This window comes from Salvia splendens, unplaced genomic scaffold (genome assembly GCF_004379255.2).
Source record: "Salvia splendens isolate huo1 unplaced genomic scaffold, SspV2 ctg1199, whole genome shotgun sequence".
Lineage (NCBI taxonomy): Eukaryota > Viridiplantae > Streptophyta > Magnoliopsida > Lamiales > Lamiaceae > Salvia > Salvia splendens.
Genome location: NW_024598754.1, coordinates 9,513 through 34,438, shown reverse-complemented (window position 1 = coordinate 34,438; position 24,926 = coordinate 9,513). Strand labels below are relative to the sequence as shown.

The 24,926-nt window shown below is 33.8% G+C and overlaps 1 non-coding gene and 1 pseudogene across 1 annotated transcript; one reads left to right on the top strand and one right to left on the bottom strand.

The window, feature by feature from the left end:
- Positions 1 to 3,223: 3,223 nt before the first annotated feature.
- LOC121789026 lies at positions 3,224 to 3,291 on the top strand. The gene has a single exon (XR_006047958.1). It is a non-coding gene; the product is annotated as a small nucleolar RNA snoR60 (small nucleolar RNA).
- A 4,742-nt stretch (positions 3,292 to 8,033) lies between these two features.
- Positions 8,034 to 12,534, bottom strand: LOC121789025 (annotated as a pseudogene).
- Between the last annotated feature and the right edge of the window lie 12,392 nt (positions 12,535 to 24,926).

Genomic DNA, 24,926 nt, shown 5'->3' with positions numbered 1-24,926 from the left:
AAGTGCGTTGAGGGAGATAAAGCAGTTAATCAATCACTTTGTACTCCCAAAAAATTCCAACCCTCTAAGACATTTATCTTAAAATGATGGAACATTTAGTACCAGTTGGCTCACAGTAATCCAAGTTCAAAATTAAATAATTTAAAACCATCATAGAAATCACCAAAGTACCTGAGAATTACTTCACCTTATTATCAGATGGGTTTCAGGAAAGTAAATTGTTAGCTAAGTAATGGCCAATTTCACACAAAATTTCAGAAAAATGGAGAGCATATTGTTACTTTAATGAAAAAAAAAACAATAGGACTAACCATGAATGACAATCACGATCCTTTCAACAGCAAAATCGTAGTATAGCTATTTCAATTTCTCAATACAAATAAACTTGATCAAGCAAACAGGATAACTAAAACAGCATTTACTAAAAATCCATCCTCAAATTCAAGAACCTCTATAGATCAGAACCCAACATGTCACAATCAACAAAAATCAAATTCATTAATATATCTCAAATATAAACACAAAGTAATACGTTTAAACACAATCAACCATCATGCAAACGATTGAGAAATGAAAAGAAAACTAACCAAAAAAACTGACCTTTGAGAGCATCAGCTAAAGCTTTGGCCTCGGCTTCAAGATGTTTCTCCTCCTCGCTCTTTTCAACAACCAATCCCACTCCATCTCCTAAACTAGCAAGCCCAATTTCTTCTCCGTCGGCTTCAACGCCGCCGAACAAATCATCATCCGGTTGCTCCTTCCTTCCCTGAAAAACTCCACGGTGTATAATCTTCAACTGGCCCTCGTCGTCCCCTCCACCAAACTCCGCGGATTGCCGGGATCCATGGAGAACACGGAGTGGAAATCTTGGTCAGTTTCCGATGACATTTTCCAGAAATCGGTAGTCGATGTGGAGGAATCATGGCCTCCATTGCTCCCTCTGGTGGAGAAGAATGAAAATTGAGGAGGACGAGGCGATGAAATGCGATTAGGATTTGGGATTAGGGGATTTGGGGCTACGAAATGCGTGCGGGAGGAAATTAGGGATAGACATCGATGAAATTGTGCTGATTTGGGAATAAACCGAGCAATCATCGATCTGTTGCAAACGCAGCCTGGTGTGGAAAGGAACTGAACTGAGATAGGTAGTTGGAATTTCGGAGGGTTTTATGAGGTTTTAAAAATAAGGTTAAAACTTAAATGGCTACTAAGTATAAATAATTTAAAAATTAAATATTTTAGTTTAATCTTATGACTTTTGTGAATACTGTATAAAAATATAAAAAAAATTATAAATTTCAGCTTCCATATTACACTATTTTTTCTAAATATAAATTAATTAGATAATTGAAAAAAAATACTTTTCACAGTTATATATTCCCTTCGTAGTCATTATTTGTCAATACTTATCATACTTATTTTTTATTCTCTCCATCCAATAGAAATAAGTCATTTAGGATTGGCACGCATTTAATTGTGGAATTAGTAAAGAAAGAGAGAAGGAGAAAAAAGTTGTCATGAATGGATATGGACTATTTGTAAAAGACGGACGAAAAAGAAATATGACATGTTTCTATGGACGGAGGGAATACTAATTTTTATAATAGACTTCATATTCTACTAACTCATTCATACTCAAATTTTATCAATACTCCCTCCGGATGGAAAGTTGGTTCTGGTGGGGAAGAGTTACAAGAATGGCCAATGAATTCCCACGCTGTGTAATTGCAACATTTATCAATCACAAGTGTGGCCTTAGGAGGTGGGCTTTTGACAATGGGTTAACAGCCCTACCCCTTAGGCGGTCACTACGTACCTTGACTAAACACCCCTCACAATACTGCGAACCAGAATGTGGGGGTTCACAATACTGACGGACTGGAATATGGGGGCCCTTGGGGTTGGAGTTTCGACCTTTTATAAAATTATAGCATCTACTAATTTTTTCATTCCATTTAATTACATTTCTTAAAAGATGTGCTTAAAGGGTGACAACTTAAGCAAATGTAATAAGTATAATTTTATTGAAATCATAACTTAGAATTTGAACCTAGAGTTTGGTTCCTGGTGAATATGTTTATAATGAGAAGAGAGTTTCCGTTCAGGTTCATATTTGTTTCCCTTTTTTTATTAAGAGTGATGCTAAATGGCCATAATGTGGCCGGCCATAAAAAGTTAACTTAGTCCATTTACATATATAAAAAAATTAGAATTACCGATATAAACTTATATGTGTGTGAATGGACTTGTGAGTTGATACTTATCTTTGAATTCCATTACGTAAAACACATTAATATCACGAATTACTGTATACGTTGAGCAACAATCAAGAAATGACAGTAGTAATAAGTTGAGCAAAAACTACGAAATAACAACACTAACATGTTGAGCAACATATAATGAAGATGATATAAAAGTAAAATCAAATAGTAATAAACCAAAAATTTGAAAAAAAAATCAATTTTTTTTGTTATTTACTTAATTTATGGCTGGCCATAATGTGGCCGCATAGCATTATTCTTTTATTAAATACTTCATAAGTCCCATGCATACTGTTCCATTTTTCTATTTCCATCTGTCCCACAAAATTTGTCTCATTTCATTTTTTATCATTTTTGGTTGTGGACCTCATATTCCACTAATTAATTCCTACTCACATTTTATTATAAAACTAATATATAAAAATATGACTCATATTCCACTAACTTTTTCAATTCTTTTCATTACATTTCTTAAAACCCGTGCCCGGTTAAAATGAGACAATTTTTGTGGGACAGGGAGTAGATGTTTTAAGAATTAATGCTGAGACCAATTTTTTCAAAAGATTATAGGATTTGGACCCTCTACTGTTCAATCAGCCACCGCATCCGGATCCAAACCCAAGATTATATTTTGAAGAACCTGTCTTTCTGTTTTAGAATTTCGTTGTTCTTTTTGTTGAATTGGGGAATATGTAAATATGGTTAATCGATTACAGTTGTTGAGCTGTTTCCTGTTGGCGTGAATGATTGTATTTGTGCATTTGTTGTAACTTATTCTTTATTCACTTGAATTTCCTTCGTCAAGAACTAAGATGGAGTTGATGATATTTGGATTGTGAGTTTACCAATATTGTCCCTCCCCTCTTGTATTGGATAATAAGTAACCCTTTGATGATAATGTGTTACTTTAAAATTCTAGTTTCTTATTTGATTAAGAAAGCCGGTGCAAGTGTCCTTCACCTTTGCAGATGAGGAATTACTCGGATTCCCCTTCAAGAGATCATGGTGATGCAACCGAGTCTCTGATGCTATAGTTATTATCTTGTTTGATATCACATACAATTACCCTCTAAGGCCATCCGCAATGGCGCCTAGCGCACCGCCTAGCGAGCGCCGGCGCTAGGCGGTCCATTGCAACCGCCTAGCCAATTCGGAATAAAAAAACCGCCTAGCGCTAGGCGATTTGGGGCGCTAGGCGCTATTGCAGCGTCCGGATCGCCTAGCGCATCGCCTAGCCGATTTTTAATTTTTTTTTAATTTTCAAAACACTATATATACGCGCTTTGCACGTCATTTTCATTCGCACCACTTGTTTTAACGAGTACTCTCTCTATCTTAATTTCTGTACAAGATCAACACCGAGAAATGAGTAACGCCGGTGGTAGTAGTGGTGGTAGTGGTGGGGATGCTAAGGAGTACGATCGTATAATGAACGAAGCGCTAGAGGCCTATACGAACCGTAAGATTGATCGATGGATGCAGAGGGTCTTGCAGCCGGCGGTACCTCGACCTCGCCCAGTGGTCCACCGCCGAGAAGTGATTGAACGTGATCACGTAGCTGCACATCAACGCCTATACGAAGACTACTTCGCACATGAACTGCGGTTCAACGCCAACCATTTCAGGCGCCGTTTTAGGATGAGCAGGGCCCTGTTTATGCGTATTGTTAATGCTTTGGAGCATCGATATCTGTATTTCTGCTTCAGGCACGATGCGGCTGGCAGACCCGGCCACACACCTATTCAAAAGTGCACTGCGGCAATCCGGTAGTTGGCCTATGGAGGCGCGGCAGACATGTGGGACGAGTACCTCCACATCGGTGAGACGACTGCCCTTGAATGTATGAAGTATTTTTGTCTGGGCGTGATTGAAATATTCAGTGATCAGTACCTTCGAAGCCCTATCCCCGAAGACTGCCAGGATCTTTTGCGGATGCATGGGGAACAGCATGGGTTCCCTGGTATGTTAGGAAGCATAGATTGTATGCATTGGGAGTGGAAGAACTGCCCTGCTGCCTGGAAAGGGTTCTACACGACCGGCTACAAGGGAAAGAATCCCACGATGATCCTCAAGGCCGTAGCTGATTACCGGCTGCGGATTTGACATATGTATTTTGGGATAGCCGGTTCGAACAAAGACCTCAACGTCCTCAACTCGTCGCCACTTTTCAACGAGCAGTGCCAGGGTGTCGGTCCGGCCATCAGTTTTGTCGCCAACGGCAACCGGCATGATATGGGCTACTACATGGCGGATGGGAGATACCCTAGGTGGCCCGTCTTTGTGAATACGATCCGATGCGCATCAGATGAGAGGAAGGCCTACTTTGCGGCACAGCAGGAGTCGGCGCGCAAGGATGTGGAGCGCGCATTTGGTGTGCTCCAGTCTCGATGGGCTGCAGTTAAGGGACCAACGCGTTTGTGGCATGTCGACTGCATTGCTGATATAATGTATGCCTGTATTATCATGCATAACATGATTGTCGAAGATGAAGGTGTACAACTGACTAGTTGGACCAACGACGATAATGAAGCCGGTCCAAGCCACGGCGTGGCCGCCCCAACGTACGGAGTGGGGTACCTCACGATGAAGCCGGCCGCCTCCAAGCACATGCTGACATGCGCCAAACGGAGGCTCATATTCGACTCCAAATGGATTTAATTGAAGAGTTATGGGCGCGGAGGACTGCACGGCGTTAGTTTTTTTTTTAATTATGTAATTTTTTTAATTAATGTACTTTTTAAATTTTAATAATATTATTGAATTTTCTCGTATCTGTGTCGTAAATTTAATTCCGTATTTTGTGTGATTGTTAATTATTTGTTTTATATAATTTTGAGTGATGTGGCTAGGCTATGGCTAGGCTATGACTGAGTTATTTGCTTGTTTTGATGATGTGGCAGGAGGATTTTTAGTGTTGATGATGTGGCAGGAGGAGTTTGTGGCTTGGCTATGGCTAGGCTATTCCTATTGTGGATGGTCTAAGCCCCATAAAACATATTTTCTTTTATATTCAACAAGATCATGGGTGATGCAACAACGATTTCATTACAATATTCAAACTCGAAACACGATTCAGCTAAGAAACAACTTGCGAAAAAGCTTAAGCTATGAAAACTTGGAAACTACGAAAACTTTAGAAATTTAACTAACAAGAACTAAAAATGACAAAAGAAACGATTGTATCTGCTCCTCAGAGCTGTAAACGACAGATAAATGGCGAAATCTAGCTAGAACCTAGCTAGGAGGCAGAGATCATTTTTCTTTGGGAAATTTTTCTTTCTTCTTTTGGTGTGTATTTTTGTCTCCCCTCTTCTTCAGATTTCCTCCCCTTTTACGGGGTGGCTGCTAGCTCGAATCCCTAGGGTATAGCCTCTATGATTACATTAATACCCTTATAGCAAAAAGCACATGCAGATTCTTTCTCCTCTGCCCCACTCTTTGCGGCGCCACTTCTTTTGGTAAATCCACTTGATCAGTTGCACGGCTTTTGGCATTTTCGTTCCATCTGCGTCCACTTGATCAGTTTGCACGAACTACTTGATCAAGCGATAATCTGCTCACTAAAACTCAAATTTTCCGCATTACCTCCCCAAAAGGCATAATAAACCACCATAAAACCATGCATGAAACGACCCTTATTAGTGGATTATGGTTCATTCTTAAAATAGAAAATTTCTATTTTTATAAACAGATAAAAAAGAAAAAAATATTTTTAAGGATAATAGGGAGGAGTGTAAGATGTCCAAGGAGTTTACAATCATATCATCACACACTTGTACAACGTGAATCATGCAAGGGTAAGTTTAAGAAAATTGTAGACAGATAAGGGCATCCGCAACGTGTCTCGATGCGGTCCCTATCTCGTCTCGGAGAGAGATGAGACGGCAGCGAGACAGTGTTGCGGACTCCGTCCCGTCCCCATCCCGTCCCGTAACTCATCGCAGAGAGACAGTGTTGCGGTTCGTCCGTGACGCCCACTCGCCTGCCCGCGAGTGGGCGTCGTTTATTTCCGTTGAAAATGTATTTTTTATTATTATTTAAAAAAAAAATCAGAAAATTCGAAAAAAAAATCCCAAAATTATACTAGCCGTTTTATAGCCGTTTTTTACATTTTTTTTGAATTTTTTTAAGCCCCCAATCACTTCTATAAATATCAAATCATTCCCACAAATTAATCCACAAAAAAAAACTCTTTATTCTCACTCAAACACTCTAAACACTCTACATTCTTCATCTCAAAACATTATTCTTCTCCCAAATTTAATCCATTCATGGATCCGTTTGAGCAAATGCGTCGAATAATGGAAGAATCGCTAGAAGAAGATCGACGTAGGGAGGAGGAGGAAGCCGCGGGCCTCGACGTCGATCCCGGACTTACATCCATCATAATTTTTTTTTTAGATTTTATTAATGTGGTTTTTTATTTTTTAGAATTTTAAGTTGTAATTTTATTTTATTTTATTTAATGAAGTGTGTTTTTATTAATTGAATTTGTTGGAAATAAAAATAAAAAATGAAATTGAATGAATAGTTAAGGGATGAGATGGTTAAGAGACGGTTAAGAGATGGAGGGTTGCAGGTGTTGTCTCTTAGTTAAGAGATGAGATGAAAAGTACAGTAGGACCCATGGTTAGTGAAGAGATGAGACGGATAAAAGATATGGTTGTTGATGGCCTAATGTGCTATAAAAGGGATAGGTATAAATTGACTGGGTGGTAGGTATTAAATAAATAATTTCAGATACACCGTTTACACAATTTATATAAAATTATATGGGCAGCCACAACTCCCAAGTCCTAACTGTAGTTGGTTAGAAATTACTCCCTCCGCTGCAAAATGTTGCATATGTGACTCGGCACAAATTTTAAGAAATATAAAGAAAAATAAATGAAAAAAGTTAGTGGAATGTAAGTTCCATATGTATATACTAGTTTAATAATAAATGTGAGTGTAATGAGTTAGTGGAAAGTGAACTTCATTTATAAAAAATGATAAAAAAAAAACAAAGTGAACAACATTTCGTAGACTGACCGAAATGACAAAAGTGAACAACATTTAACGGACAAAGGCAGTAGAATTGTGGCGTACGATCGGCCAATGCCTGTTGAAGAGGGAAGATGATGACCGCAAATTGGGTTGTCAAATCGCATCTATAATTTCTTAAATTTGAAATATTTAATATTTTATGTCATTCGTACTATAATACTCCATTTACATTTTAATTATAGTAAATTCTAAAATTTATTTCTTTTAAACTTATGAATATTACATTTTAAAAAAATGAAACTATTGTCACTATTATGAATAATAAATTAAAAAAATATGTTGTGGGACAATGATTTTTAATTGTGAATATTTGAGATCTATCCTAAAATCACTCTTGTAATTAGTATAGCTTGACTGCTTGTATAGATTTGTGGTATGTGAGTACCTTAAAAGTTAAAAACTATCGCAACAATATATTTAACACTACTAAAACAATTTCCAATTTTACAAAATATATGTCGACCAACCATGTAACGTTGAAATTTATACTAGAGTATTAAAAATGACAATTTTGCGATAGAGAAATAATACTCCTCTCGTCCCCAAAAAATATGCACTTTGGGTAAAGGAAGAGAAAGGTAGAGAGAAAAAGTAATTATAGTATTGTTAGTGGGGAATGAGTCCACTTTATTATAAATAAAAGAGTTTCCAAAATCAGAAAGTGCATATTCTTGTGGGACAGACTAAAAAGGAAATAGTTCATATTCTTATGGGACGGAGGGAGTACTAGTTTACATTATAAAGCATATCAATTCTCTTTAATAACTAAATGAGTTAAAAAATTGAACATTTTAGCATGGGGTGTGATTTAGATTAAGCATTCTCTAAAGATGGTTAGCCGATGGTTTCATGGCGACGTCGATGTCTTGGCCTCCCCACTTCCTCATCCTCTCCGACGTCTGCTCATCCTGCAATAGCATCGTTTCAAATATCGATTGTCAATATCTACACGACAGAAAGAGATAGTTAGATAGAAAGATAGATGGAGAGAAATACCTCCTTATCCCAATTGGTTCTATAAATTAGAAGTATGAGCACCAGTGTCTGCAATCCAATTCCAACAATTATGCCTCCCCAAAGCCCCTAAATTAATTCGACAACAAAAAAATAACATAACATAACATAATACTCCATGAAAGCAATTAGGCCTAAACAAAAGAAATGATATACTACCAAGACTCCCATATCACCCACATAACCAAGAAGGTACCCTAAAGGCACACCAACAATGTAGTAGCAAGCCAGGTTGATGTATGCAACCACTCCTTGCCACCCTCCTATGGCTACACCTGCACCATACATCCAATTCCAACGATTATATCAATATCATGTTCATTAATCCCAACACTAACACTACTTCGACTACCTGATATCACTGGCTGGATGTTGTTCAGAAGCACCGTGATACTCAGAAGCCCTGAAAGTCGAGCCACCGCCTGTTGCATTATCGGACTATCCGTATATATAACCGCGAAATGATTCCTCGTGGCAAGGATGGCAATCATGCACACAATCCCGATCACAAGTGACTGGAACAAAGTCACATAAACAGAGTATTTGGCTGCCCTTGCCCGTCCTAGCCCAAGCTCGTTCGATACCCGAACACTGATCACACATAGTCACAAACAAAACCAATAATCAATACTAGTACTAGTATAACAAACACCCCACCAACACCAATTAATATGATCATCACCTTATGGTTGCATTCATTCCGATAAACACCATTAATTCCAATCCATCGACGTTCATGCTGCAAACCAACATTCTCTCATTAACCTTATAATCCATCTATTGATACTAACAAAAATGGCTCACTCACCAAATAGAGAGGGCGCCGACTGAAGTGATTGCGTCATCAAGACCACCTGCCAGAACAATGATGCTCATCATATACCAAACCTCAAGGCATAGCATGACAGTAGAGGCGAACGACAGCCGGAGAAATGCCCAAATCTCCCTAAACGCATCGCTGGAGAAGCCTTTCCAGCCATCCTTGCAGAAGCCTACCACATAAACAAATTGGGAAATTGCAATCAACCAGCTAGAAACATCACACGCAAGAGCTGCACAGGTTGTTCCCCACCCCAGTACAGTGATAAAGAGCCAGCACCACAACACATGCCCCACAAGAGTAACGGCTGAAACCCAAGCGATGACGTTGACTATGCTCTGGGCTTGGAGAAACTTCTGCATTGGAAGTATGACTCCCAATGCAAACATTTGAGGGATGGTTAGCATAGTGAAAAAGCCAGCAGGTTTGGCAATTTGCTCAGGCTGTCCCAACAACATAAGAATAGGAGTAGCAAATATGTAGCGGGGCGCGAGGAGAATGCAAGTTGCGAAAAGGATGATTGCGGACCGCTGCATGTAAACGCCGAGCATGTGAACTTGCCCGGCCCCAAATGCCTGCCCACACAGTGTCTCAAGTGCACTTCCCATTCCCAGCTGCATATAATCATCATTTGCATTACATTACCTCACACATAAATCACAATACAACACATTTGAACATTTGTGCTTCACAATTCCTAAATACTACCTTCGGCCATAATAAATAGTCATGTTTTTTTTATTCACTAAAATTAGTCTCTATCCATTTGGTAAATGGGCTTCTTGGTATGATGGAATGGAATAGAGAGGGGAATGTTGGAGGTGGGAATGAAATGGGGATTCCATTTCATTCTTGTGTTTGGTAAGCATAAGGAATGCAAAAGGAATGGAATTGTTATTCCTTGATTGATTCCATTCTTATGTTTGATAACTACAAATTAATATAGAAATGGAATGGAATGAAATATGAATAATTAATATGTTGATTCTCCGAACTTTGAACTTTTTTCCAACTTTAAAAAACAATTCGATCCAAACCAAACAGAATCGAAAAACTGAAAATTTTCAAAAGTTTAAACTGAATGAAACCGAAAAACTGAACTAAATTTAGAATTTTAGTTTGCGTGAAGTGTGTGTATTTCGTGTAAATTTGTAAGTGTGTGTAATGTGTGTACAATGTGTATATTTTGTGTGCAATGTGTGTATAGTGTGCGTGTAGTGTGTGAAGTGCGTGTAGTGTGTGAAATGTGTGTAGTGTGTGAACTGTGTGTAGTCTGTGTAGTGTGTGAAGTGTGTAAAATGTGAGTAGTGTGTGTAGTGTGTGAAACATGTGTAGTGTGTGAACTGTGTGTAGTGTGTGGTGTGTGAAATGTGTGAAGTATGTGTATGTGTAGTGTGTGAAGTGTGTGTAGTACGTGAAATGTGTGAAGTGTGTGTAGTGTATGAAATGTGTGTAGTGTGTGTAGTGTGTGAAATATGTGAAATGTGTGTAGTGTGTGTAATGTGTGTGGATTTTTCAATTATTAAAAAATTTAAAATTTTAATTTTATTATATAATTGTGATGATATTAAATTTAAATATAATATAAAATAATATTTATATAATTTTGTTAAAATTTAAAATAAGAAGAAAGGAATATGAAATAGAATGGAATGATGATTCCTAAGAAAAAAAATTTACCAAGCAAAGGAATAGAATGTAGGTTGGAATGCCATTCCATTCTCCCATTCCATTCCATCATACCATGTAGGGCCTAATTTTTTTCTCTACGATGAAGTGCTTCCAAAATCTCTCTATTTCTTCCAATATCCTAAATTAGACTATTTTTGTGGACAAGAGTTAAATTCTCATTTTGTCATTTTGGGATGTCTGTGATTTAAAGTCTCATTTGTTATTTTTTTCCATTTTAGGTAGGTAGATTTATCGCTCAACTAACTTATTACACTCACATTCTACTATAAAACAAATAATATAAAAGTGAGGTTCACAGTACACTAACTCACTTTCTCATTTTCCTTCACAAAGTTAAATAATTTCTTAAAACTCGTGTTGAATCAAAATGAAACTATAAATAATGGATGGGGGTGTATTATAATTAAACTCCAACTGCCCAGTATAGTCAGTGGTAGTGCCTCTTTTCGGGGAGGGGATCCTCTGCTGTGCTGAAGAGCACAGCAGCCCCTGCTGCCTCACACAAAATATTAAAATAATATATATTTATTTAATTAAATTTATTTTTATTTATTTGATTATTTTATTTTTTGGGTGAGGCAGCAGGGGCTGCTGTGCTTTTCAGCACAGCAGAGGATCCCCACCCCTCTTTTCGGGGGTGGATCCTCTACCGTTTTAAAAATCACAGCACCACATGCTGTGTTTAAAACGCACCAATCGGATGAAAAGGTGGGCAATCATTTTCTTATTTTTTACATTTCTTTTACTAAATATATACATCTAATATATTAATGGAATGAAGGATATGAACTGTAGTGATTGCTTTATTTTGTTTCTTCTTTACATTATTTTAATGACTGTATGGATTTCATCTTAATGGAGGTTCTAATTAAACCGTAATCTTAATTGTTAATGAGTTTTTTCGTAAACTAACATTTTTCAAAAGAGTTGGCAATAAAAAATAGTTTGATGTAGTTTGATCAGAACGGAAAAGTTTAAACAAAAAATTCAAGATGTCTGCAAATTTCCTAATGTTTTCCCTTTTCATTTTTGATGATATCTTCATTTTTAGATCATGTATATTTTTTTATGATATACAGTAGTATTTATTTTAATTATGAAACACTTTTCTAATTTGGCACTCAAAAAATATTTAACATTCAATTAAATTTATAAGCAAAAATATTTATAAATTCCAGTCATAATACTATCAAATATTTTAGTATACGTTTTTTTTGTTTGTTTATATTTTAAAAATGATTGTCCACTTTTTCATCTATTTTTTATTCGACACCCACCTCTTTTTACGCTTCGCAGAAAAAACAATTGTATAAAATTATAGTATTATAGGTCAACAACTAAAATATAAATGATCTGAATCACAACTAAGTCTGAGAAAGAGATAGAAATGTAATTTAAGGAAATATTGGGGAGGAAATCAAGGAATAGTTAAGTAACTAACCAGAAAGCCGTAAGCAAAGTTAGCGACGACTGAGGTAGGCAATGGAGAAAGCGGAGAGCTGGACATCTCCGAGACGAAGGTGATCCCGTACTGACACAGAATCTGAAAGGCTATGGGGCCGCCTATCGCCCACAGTTTCACTGTCTTAAAGCAGAAAATTCTCCACCATGTTTTTGCACCCCTCTGGCTTCACGGTAGTCGCCACTCTCTCCGATCAGATCTAAATCGTCGGACCTCCGCTCTAGCAGCACCGCCTCCATACGTTTTTTTTGCTAAACAAAAACGGAGAAGAGTGGTAGCTGAAAAACTAGGAGGAGCAGAGGAAACAACACATCAATATGGAGTTTATTTATAGTTCTACTAACTCCACTCTTATAAATTAGAGCAAACATTTTAAAATATAAGTAGTATCACATTTGATAAAATAAATATTAAATTAAATAAGAGAAGAGAAGAAGAAAAAAAAATCTTTTAAAATAAAAATTTTAGAAAGTATCTATTTTGAAGGATAATCTAAAATCAAAATAATTTTTGTTTTTAAGGAATGATGTTAGTATTAAAAAAAGGAAACGAATAAATTTCGTAAATTTATTATTATTATTATTATTATTATTATTATTATTATTATTATTATTATTATTATTATTATCATCATCGGACAACACTGTCTAAACTACTCGTATATAATGGTTAATAAGTATATAATGTTACTTACTTTGTGTAAGAATAGGAGTTCTATTTAGTTTGGGTATGAGTTTTAAGAAATACTATAAAGAAAAGTAAGTTGAATAAGTAAATTGAAATATGAGTCTCACTTGTATATATTAGTTTTATAATAAAATGTAAGTGGAATAAATTGATGGAATATGGACCTACATACTAATTGTAGTATAATAAAAGTGAAATAGGAGTCTAAACAAGAGACATATGGAAATGACAAAATATGACTCTAAAGGGTGTATGTTATTTAGCAATATTGCATAGTAATTTTATACTGATCCTAGAACATATTAGCCAGAATTCTTAAAAAATCTAATGGTTCATAGATTAAAGAAGGTTAAAAGAAATGTTTACTACTACTACTCTTTCCATTTATCAATAGATGTCCCATTATTTATTGGCTCGAGTTTAAAGAAATTGGGATAATTACATCATATATAAAAAATATTTCACCAATGTTTCAATCTAGTATAAAAGTTTGAAGTTAGCATATCATACAAAAAGTTTGATTAGTGTTTCAAATTAGTAGATTCCACCTAAAATCACTAGCACCGTTACTTTTTCTTAAATATCTTTCTATCCACTCTAAAATTATGCCCTACGAAAACATGATATTTGTTAGCAAGGTGCGTCTCACAACATCAAAAAAGGAAGTAAGTGACAGTTATGTTAGTTACTCAAAAGGGGTCAAAAAAGGAAGTAAGTGACAGTTATGTTAGTTACTCAAAAGGGGTATAGGTGAGCCGGATCACATGGGATCAAAACCATGAGCTATTATGTTAGAGTGTGAGTATATATACTCAAACACTTGGTGTGTGCGGTTAACCGAAAAATACATTCATACTCTTGAGAGTTCAGTGTGGAAAGAGCTAGAGAATCTCAGTCAAGAAGAAGAATGATTGGGAGGGTGATCTTGGTGATCGGTTGATGCAGCTTGATCAGTACTGTTCCTCACATTGGTTAGTTGATTCATCTACTGCGTTTTAGTTGAGATCGGCTTGGATAGATGTGGGATTGTATATGTAGATTCTTTATTCGCATGCCTATGTAATTCTTGTCTCATCATCAATACAAAATTGCTCGAGTTCTCCCGTGGATGTAGGCTTCATTGGCCGAACCACGTATATCGTGTGTCGTTCCATCTTGTTTTCAATTCTTGTTTTAGCTCGTCATCGATTGCGGTATTTGTGTTTTACAATATTATTTCTTTAAATAATACCCCATGTATTGCCATATAGGCATTTTATCGAACACTGAATTCCCAAGTAATTTTCAGCTAATATTTGTAGCTAATTTTGAAGTGGATAGGATGAAAAATAAGAAAAAGTAATGGTGTTAGAGATTTTAAACGGAACGTACTAATTTGAAACACTAACCAACTTTTTGTATAATATATGCTAACTTATTTTACTAAATTGAAACATTGGTGAAACATTTTGTATGTAGGGTATAATTAATGGCTCATACATTAATGTATTAATTTTATAATAAAATATAAGTGAGGTGAGTTAGTGGAGTGTCGGAGCTACTTGCCTAAAATAGTAATAGTGAAATAAGACATTTATTGGCAGACGGATGAAAAAAGAAATATGCGACATTTAATAATGCACGGAGGGAGTATTATTTAGCAAATATTTACTATGAACAAAAATGTCACTATATACTCCCTTCATCCCCCAACTAAGTTGACTCGTATTCTTTTTGGAATGTTCCAACTAAGTTCAGTCATTTCCTTTTTTGACTAAAAACAAAACATTCTATTACTCTTACTTTATTCAATCACATGGCTTTGATCCAGAGTATGACTTCTCAGCGGCATGTTCGGTTCTCACACATCTACAGAGAAGGGAACCGAGCTGCTGATTTTCTTGCAGGTAGGGGGGTTCAGACTCCTGCCCTTACTTACTATGATCCAATCTCTGCTCCTCGGTATCTGAAGGAGCTGGTTAGGATGGACCAGCTGGGATATCCTAACTTCCGTTTCCGACGTAGAGATGTGGGTTGATCCAGCTTCTTTGGTGGTTGGTTTTGATAATTTTTCGTTTCTCCCTCGTATATATATTGTCAGTTCTTTTCCACTTGATAGTATGGAGGATCTCGACCTGTGGGACCTCTATTTGGCTTCTTCATATTCTTGTTTAGATCCTAGTCACTTTTTGGGCTAAGATCATGTTGTTAGAACATTTTATTTTGATATTATTTACGGGTTGGAGGTCTGCCTAAACCTCCCGCCCACAAAGGGCGTTTTTGATTAAAAAAAATCACATGCTTTACTCTCTGTTTATTTTTCCTGTTTTATTCATCTCTTCTACTTTTCAACACATTTTATTAATCTCTGTACCCAAAAATTTTGACTCAGCTTAGTTGGGACGGAGGGTGTAATTTTTTAATAAAATTATGAAAATGAAATTTTTTATTTGCTTTTGTAATAATGAGGGAAAGTGGAAGCGTAACGCCCAGGAAAAGAGTAGGGAGTGATGCCGGTGCAGAGGCACGGACAAGGAGCGACTCCTACATCTGAAGCGAAGGGAACTTAAATGAACTAAAACACACCCGAACGAGAGGAATTTCAAGGATATGTAAATATCATATGTGACTGTATGTTCAAGGAGAGCTTAACAGAGTTGATAAGTGCCACTCATACCAATAAATGCATCTTCTTCTTTTTTGGCATCCATATGGTAAAAACTCCAAGGTTAAGCGTGCTTAGCTTAGAGCAATTACGAGATGAGTGGTCCTCTGAGAAACTGCCTCACAGGAAGTATGTAAGAGAGGATAAAGCACGCTGATAAGACTTGTGTTAGTATATGGGAGAACCGTAGCAGTCAATCTAGGAGCCAGGTCCTAACACAAAGTAGAGAAAAAATTTTATACATATATAAAAAAGAATTTTATTTATTTCACCACCACTATTTAGAACTCCTTTTATATTTTGTTTACAAATTAATTAACGTACGATAGTATATTTTTTTTAATTACTAATTAAATTTATATTCTTTTGTCCAGAATAAAAATAAATAGATGCTCTTATAAATTAACAATATTGATTTAAATCAAAACATTAAATTAATGAAATTAAAGACATGGAGATGAGCAAAATAATGAGATGCTCATATAATGGAACCGGAATTATGGCAAGCTACTGTGGAGAAACATCACTGATCACCTTTAACAATTTTTGAAAAAAAAATTACTTATGATTTATGAACTAATATAAGAAATGCATATCATCATGACTATATATGAAAACAATATCTTGAAAAAAATGTGAATTAGCAAAATATTAAAAATTATTTATTTATTCTGATGGGTGGACTCATGCATATTATAAATATACTATATGAGGATCACGTTATTACTATATGAGCAGTCCATGTAAGAGTTATTCTTTTTCATTTATACAATTTGTTTTAATCGTAATGCCTCAAAAACTATCATCGTAATGATAAAGAAGACTTAGACTTTTACTTTATTTTGAAGGGAGCTAATATTCTCTCCATATAATTATTTAGCTTATTTAATATTTTATTATTTAATTGTTATAATTTTATTTACTTTCTCAAATTGTTAGGATTTGATTTGATTTGATTATTATTTAGTTGTTATGATTTGATTAATATTTTATTTTATTTAATTGTTATTATTTAATATTTTATTATTTACTCTCTCCTTTCTTTGTTAATAGAGACATTTCTTTTTGGCACGGAGTTTAAGAATAGTGTGTTAAATGGATAGTGAAAAAAGTAAGAGAAAGTAAAGTAAGAGATATGAAGAGTGAATAAAGTAAAAAGGGAAATTACTTTTTATCAAAAATAGAAATGATTCAATTAACTTCTCTTAGGGACAAAAGGTGATTCGCTCACCCCAGGCGCCCCCATAACCCGGCCCGACATCGCTATGGAGGGGTTCAAACACGGTACCTCAGCGGCCCATTAGGTGGGAGGAACTTACACTGGTAACCAGCACACAAGGAGCCACCACAGTGGTGAAACTCCCACACTGCGGCTGCCAGCATTCGATCCTGTCTGCTTAGGGACAATCTACCACCCAGGAACCAACTGAGTTAAGCCCGTGATGATTTGATTTGATTTCTCTATTAACATGGAACGGAGGGAGTAGTTGTTATGATTTGATTTGCTTTCTTTAGTTTATAGGAGATCTGTTTGTACCACACATATTCACTCAAATAATTCATGTGATAGGTAAAACCCCATCACATAACTTTATAAAATATATAAAATTTAATTTTTACTATTATATTTTTTCCATTTATTCGAAGTAAATGGGAAAGATGAAAAATCAAACTCTGGCTTTAAAAAATGGGTTAATGATTTAATATATCTTAACCTTTAAAAATTTGATAATCCCATCATGAAATTTATCAATTTTATCTCCAATCATTGTAATGGTATCAATTTTGATCTCAATTTTCAACTTACCAATTACTACAATCTTTTCAATTGATTCAAATAAAAAAATAATATTCTCTTATATTACTTATAAAAATATAACTAGCCCAGTTATGATATGTTGGGTCTTGGAGTGAAGTTTCAATAATAAAAGTTGATTATACTAAAGGAAAAGATTGAGACATAGTAACTGATAAATTGGATATAAAATGGATACTACAATTATTAATGGAAAGCTCATTTTTCTGGGAAGGCTAACCCAAGCTTGATCGGACTTGGCGGTTTGATAATAAGGTTGGTTAAAGAAAATGAGATGCTACATTCGATGGTTGAATTCAAGAAAACAAACCTACTTATTCCAAGAGTAGTAATGTTTGTAAACCAACTCCAGGCAGCTATCCACAGTCCCTGTCAGTCACACAATTGAGATACAAGATGTTGAATCAACACTTATTTCATGAGGCCTAGCTAGTTAATAATTGTGTTACCACGACTCCCAGATTGGCCACATAACCGAGAAGGGGTAGAGACCAAAGACATAATAACATGCCATCCTCCTCCTATGTTTGTATTGTATGTGTGGGACGGGTGATACATACTTAAATGAGTGTAATTGGACCTGATACGACTGTCCGTAAATATGAGAGCGATGTGGTTGGTTTCTAGTTGCGATCGAGCATGATTATCATGCAAACTATCCCTATCACTGCAGGAGCGTCACGTACACTGCGTATCTTGCTGCTCGAGGGTGCCCCTTGCCCACCTCACATTTACATGACAACAATATCAGTTGCTGCCTTTCAATATCACACAACTCTGCTCTGCTGATATTCATGAATCAGTGAACTGATATGTTTTGTGATGCCAATGAATCAACAAAGACGGTGGTGGTGGTGGTGGTGGTGGTGGCGGAGGTCATTCCGAACTGACAGACTATCTGAAAAGCCACAGATTTTCCACAACTTGGCCGACTCTATGCACCAAAGCCTCCATCCACTGTCGTTCAATCAAACTAAATTATCTGATTTAAAATTTAAATATATAGTAAGGTATGGATACACCATAGAAGTCATATAGAATTTTTATCAAACAACACACTAAATAACAAGATAGTAAAACATAATTATGAATCCTCATAAGCTGTGGTAATAAACTTTATCTAGTGCTTCTTTCCAGCTAAGCCTTACAGTTAAACTCTAAATTCTAGAGGCATAATCATAGCATATTTTTCATTTATCATTAAATATCCAAAATTCTTAATATTTTTTATTTTAATTTATTTTGGGAGATGATATTTTATATGAAGGAAATATAGTAATTAATTAGTCATATCTTCTTTAGTTAACGCGGGTTGATTAAGTAAAATGAAAATTCAGTTAAAATAGATGAATTTCATTCTCTTAGAATATTATGAAAATGATAAAATTATCCAAATTATATGTATACAATTGTAGAAATTTATCACTACTCAAATAGAATTACATAAATTTGAGAAATAGACCTGAGATTAATTTAATTTGGTATCAAAATCTACAAAATTCTTATTCCTATTTGACTTATTTCGTTTTATCAAGGCAATTGTATTTCTAACTAACTAAGGAATATCGTGAAACGTATCAGGATAATTTCATAATGGAGTATGATATAAATTTCATATAATGCCGACTTTACGTAGTGCCGAAACTTCTCCTAAATTTTCATGTAATCTATTGATTGACATAGATTGAATATTCTCAAAATCTACATGATTTTGAGAATATTTTCTTAGTGATATACAAACCTCGTTCATTATTCTTCGTTGAAAAGTTGGATATTGTCGACCGCATCGCATCGCAGGGCGACGACGAGTCTTGGAAGGGATATGAGGATTGAAGCCATGAATTAAAAGTCATTGTTAATTGTTTGATAGACATCCATTCTTAGAAAAAAAATTTAGAATAATGCCGAATTTTGATGAAAAATAAGAAAATAGTTGAAGAAGATGGTGATTCGAGGGTGTGTTTGGTGATTATATTTATAGAAGGGGATAAGAGAAAAAGAAAAAAGAAAAATTGGAAAACAAAGTCATTATATCAAAGATAAAAGACAGAAACATTATAGAGAAAATAAAAAATTCAAATTTAAAATAAAATTTATAACGGCTCTTTCAGATTGCACGTGCGCCAACAGTGCATGCGTAACATGCACCCTGCGATCATTTTCTTTGATGCGGATTCAGCGCCTCGGTATTTTAAGTCGCTTGTGAGGATGGACCAGTTGGGCTATCCGAACTTCAGATTCAGATATCGAGATGGATGACTACTACACTTGGCTCGTGGTTTTGATTTATGGTTTTTATTTTTTTCTTTGGAGTTGGCCAACCCTTGGTCATCATCCTTGTATTTATTTGCTTATTATGTTAGTTTTCTCGTTTGTTAGATGGTTAGTACCCGGTCTGTAGGGATACCATTATAGCTTTGTTAGCTCTTGTGATCTGTATCTCCTGTGCGGATCGAGTCACTTTTGGACTTGGTTGATGTATGTTTCTTTCGTGATTTTTGATATAGACAGGTTGGGGGTCTGCCTTAACCCCCCACAGTGATGGTGTTTGAGGAAAAAAAAACATGCACCCTGCGATTGGCCGAGACGGTTGTGTGTGAATCGTGCATCCCAGAAATGTGTAAAATACTTATTTTACATATTTTGTACCATGAAATTTTTATGTTGATTCACCAAAGAAATATCCAACATATATTAACAAAAAGATCATATTGGATTTTCTTGTAATACCAATAAACAAATTGCATTAACAAAACTTGGACATGAGTTAAATTAAAAACAAGTTCATTTCGTGCTCGTTGAAATTTTAATTAGTAGTAGTACTTATTAAATATACACGGAGTTTATTTTTAATAGATCTTATGTTATCATTTTGGATTTTCTTGTAATAGCAATAGACAAATTGCATAGAACAAAACTTGGACATGAGTGAGTCTATTCATATACTACAATAATCACAGCATAGCAAAACACCAACAAACAGTAGTATGAAATTAGAGTTGTAATGTACTAAGCTTGTATTTTCTCAACCCGTTTTTAAGCAATATCATATTGAAAGATGAAACTAAGTACTTATGTAAAACCAAAATTGTGCATCATTTCCAATTCGACGGATTCTGATCAATTTTGTGGTTTTAAAAATTGGAAAGATTGTATCTTTGATGTGTCGACTCAAAAATCAAACGAAAAGATTACAAAAATTATGTAATTAAACACAATTATAAGAAATTGAATCTCAATACACGCACTATATTATAGTATGTATCATGCTATTCCACTGGAGAGCCGCAAAATAAAATGCCACTTTTTCTTTCCTTTTATTCAGTGGCCTCTGCCCTCTCTATCGAATCCCAAACATCATCATTTCCACTTTTTTCAATTGTTTCATGGAGTACATTTTTATCCATTTTTCATCTTTGTATGTATGTTCTATTTATCATTCAAATTGACGGTTTGGATTTTTAACTTTTCTGTTTTCTTTATAACTTTTTTTACTATAGGATTTTAAATATTAAACCTCGATTCTTGCAAAATGATGCAGGTTGAGTTAACTGATACTGATAGGGACCTCATGTCACACATTAAAAAATATATTTTCCGACAAGTGCAATTTATTAGTACTACTTTTCATATTATTTTTAATCTTTTGAATATTTTTTATATCTTTTTAGGGTTAGATTTCTTATTTTAAAAAAGAGGGAACATCATTTTAGGTCTATGAACTTTGCCAAAGTTTCATTTTAGGTCCGTGAACTTTGAAAATCTTATTTTAGGTCCGTGAACTTTGAGTTAGTATCATTTTAGGTCCTTTTTACTATTTTCAAGTTTTTTTGGACGAAAATGCCCTCAATACCTTAAAATATATATATTTTAATAAATTTATCATATACTCATTTTTTTTTATAAATATCTTTACAATATATTTTTGACAAATTTTCTAAATATAATTTGACCTTAAATATTATCACTTAATTTTGTAACATGCAAGTAAAATTGCTTTTTCAATTTTTTATATTAATTTTTAAAAAATTGAATAAAGAACTTTTCTCTAATAATAAAAAATTGAATAAAGATATTTTCTTGATGTCACAAAATTAAATTATAATATTGAAGGTCAAATTATATTTAGAAAATTTGTCAAAAATATATTGTAAAGATATTTATAAAAAGATCTTTATTCAATTTTTTTATTATTAAAGAAAAGTTCTTTATTCAATTTAAAAAAAATAATATAAAAAATTGAAGAAGTAATTTTACTTGTATGTCACAAATTAAGTGATAATATTTAAGGTCAAATTATATTTAGAAAATTTGTCAAAATATATTGTAAAGATATTTATAAAAAAAATATGAGTATATGATAAATTTATTAAAAATATATATATTTTAAGGTATTGAGGGCATTTTCGTCCAAAAAAACTTGGAAATAGTAAAAAGGACCTAAAATGATACTAACTCAAAGTTCACGGACCTAAAATAAGATTTTCAAAGTTCACGGACCTAAAATGAAACTTTGACAAAGTTCATAGACCTAAAATGATGTTCCCTCTTTAAAAAATTCTTTTTGATTATAAGTCATCTCGTTTCAAAATGGAAGTTTGTATTTTAAAGGAAATTCTAAAATAGAAATAGTTTATACTTTTAAAGAACTAGTATATTGTACCATCATTCTTCCTTTCAGAGATCACTGCTTATTCCAAACTCCCTTTCTTGTGCAGCCGTCAAGATCAAGTTAGGCATATTAAAAACCTAACATTAGCTCTCCAATATAATGATAAACTACAAATTAGTTAGTAAGATAATAGATCGAGTTATTATGGAAATAATTGTAAAACCATTAATTATTTAAAAAAATAAACTATCCAATCCCATGTTATGGTATATACTGTCTGTTGTTTGCATTTATAAATTCTTATTTTCCACATACTACGAGAAAAAAATATTTATCACATGGTTTATCTTTTATTTATTTATTGATAAAATTAATAAATAACAGAAAAATAAGACCTTCCATAGAAATGATTGGTAAATTTATATATGGCATGTATAGAATCTCAAAAACCACCGTTGTAGAATAAGTGGTAAACTCAACATAGATATACGTGGACAATATAACGTGAATGGTTCTATTTTAGATATGAAGTCATTTCCTATCTAGGATGACTGATTACAGTGAAATGTGGTATAATGTTGGATGGATGATGTAGAGATAAATACTTCATGCCAGATAAAACAAAATACAAAATCTTGGTGATTGTTTTATTTCCAAATTTATAATATACATAACATTGATCATATAGTGTTGGTCGTTGTGTACTTTGATTTGTATGTATTTTTTTCCCAACCTAATAATCATACCATCTTGATAGAATGTATTTTCCGATTCATATGAGTATAACTAACTAGTAGAGTGAAATCATTTTTAGTATTCCTACAACTTTTTTGTGTGTACATGGTGTAAAAATTTTATGATAAGAATATTAAAATTTTAAAAATAATCCTTCACTGTTCTCGAAAATTGGGCATATTTAAACCATCTCCAACATCATGCACTTTACACACTCGAAAAAACACACGAGCACAAAAATACACTTCATAAAACTAAATATTAAAACAAGAAATGGACCGACATAACAGTAGAAATATTATTTGAGAAACTAATTTCAAAGATCTTTAGTAAACAACCAATATCGAATTCTTAATTTAAGTCACCCAATATGTAACTATTAATTTTATTTATTTTGATAGCTTTGGTTGAGATTCTTTGCGTCGACGCCAACGACCAGTATAATTAAATTTTATTGTGAAGTCAAAATGGATTTCAGGAATTTAATACTCCTTACATAATGCTTTGGTGCCCATTCTAAATTTTTATTATAAACATAACTAAAAGTTAAACTTATAGTATATATTAACAAATTAATCTTATTCTTATAAATTTCTAATCGGAACTACTAGTCTTATTTTATAAATTTCTAATCAAAACTAACTAAACTCATTTTATATTGTCGTGGAAACAACTCACATTTGCAAAAGAAGGAAACTAAATAGTTATTAACAAAGTAGCTCTTTTTTTAATTAACAACTTGACGATGACCTTTAATTTCTGAGAGTTATTCATATCCGGATACTAATAGTTATAATATTAAACAGAAGATGTGATATTTGATGAGCTACAAAATGAAATGATAATATCGTCACCCACAAATTTTAATTGGATCTGTACATTTTAATTATATTAGTGCAACATTTATCCTCATGAGCTTATTTTTAATTTGTCATTTTATATTAGCTTTTTATCTTTTTGGGGTCTGATTCCTTAATACCTCTCACTTCTTGCTCGCATATTTTCCATTTTATCTACACATATAATGTCAATAATAATGATTAATATAGTTGATTCAATCGCATATTTTTTTCTTTCTTATCGCACAATTTGTTTGAGAATAAGCGAAGTAATACGCTAACATTTCTACATATATCATATTTTAGTGCGCTTCACGCAAAAAGATTTATTCTTTTTTTTCTCCTTTCATTTGCAAAAAAATATTCTATTTTATTATTTTGATGCCTCCACAATTTAAAATCTAATTCATTTTTTATTTTAGATAAATGGACTCTATATCCACCTGTGGCGGACCCATGTGCAATGGGGTGGGGCTAAAGGCCTTAATAAAATTGTTTTATTAACTTTTTTCTTTTGTACATTTCAACATTTTTCCAAAATTAATGTAAGTTATTTTGTAAAAATCCCATAAATAATCTAAACCAAAAATATATATTTTAAAAATAAAATCTAGAAATTATAATCCTTATCATTATTTATTTTTGCGTCTGCCCCTGTTAATTCCATTTAATCATTATATTCATGTTCCATAATAAAATCAATAGTGCTTCTAAAAGTAGAGTACATGTTTTATTAACTTTTTTTATATTTTGTCACAAAAGTAAAACAATTTATTAAAACTCGCGTGAAGTCCTAATGAGAGTATATATAGTAGTAGATCGAGGAAATACGACTCAAATTTTCAGTCAGAAAATAAGTTTATTAGGAGCACTTTACTAAGGAGCATAATTTTTCTTATATCATAAACTTAAAATAAATAATAATCTTGTTTTATTGAAGGCAACTCCATAACATATTAATCGTTAATACCCTTGCTAAACCGTAGGTAATCCGCATGAAGTCAGACAAGTTTGATCATCAACTTAAATATAAGAAAGTCTGTTAATTATCTCTAATTACTGCTAATACACTGTTTACACACAAAATTAAACAAGCCGTCTCTATCTTAAATGCGTCTACACTTGCGTAGTAAATTCCACTTATTAATTTTCATCTCACAAATCTGGTAAAATACAGACAAATGCTATTTTGCACCTCTGAATCTGACCATTTTTATCCACTTCTCTCTCCACTTCAATAATACTCTTCTTAAATTTTCCAAAATCATTACACGCACTTATATGTGAAATACACCCAC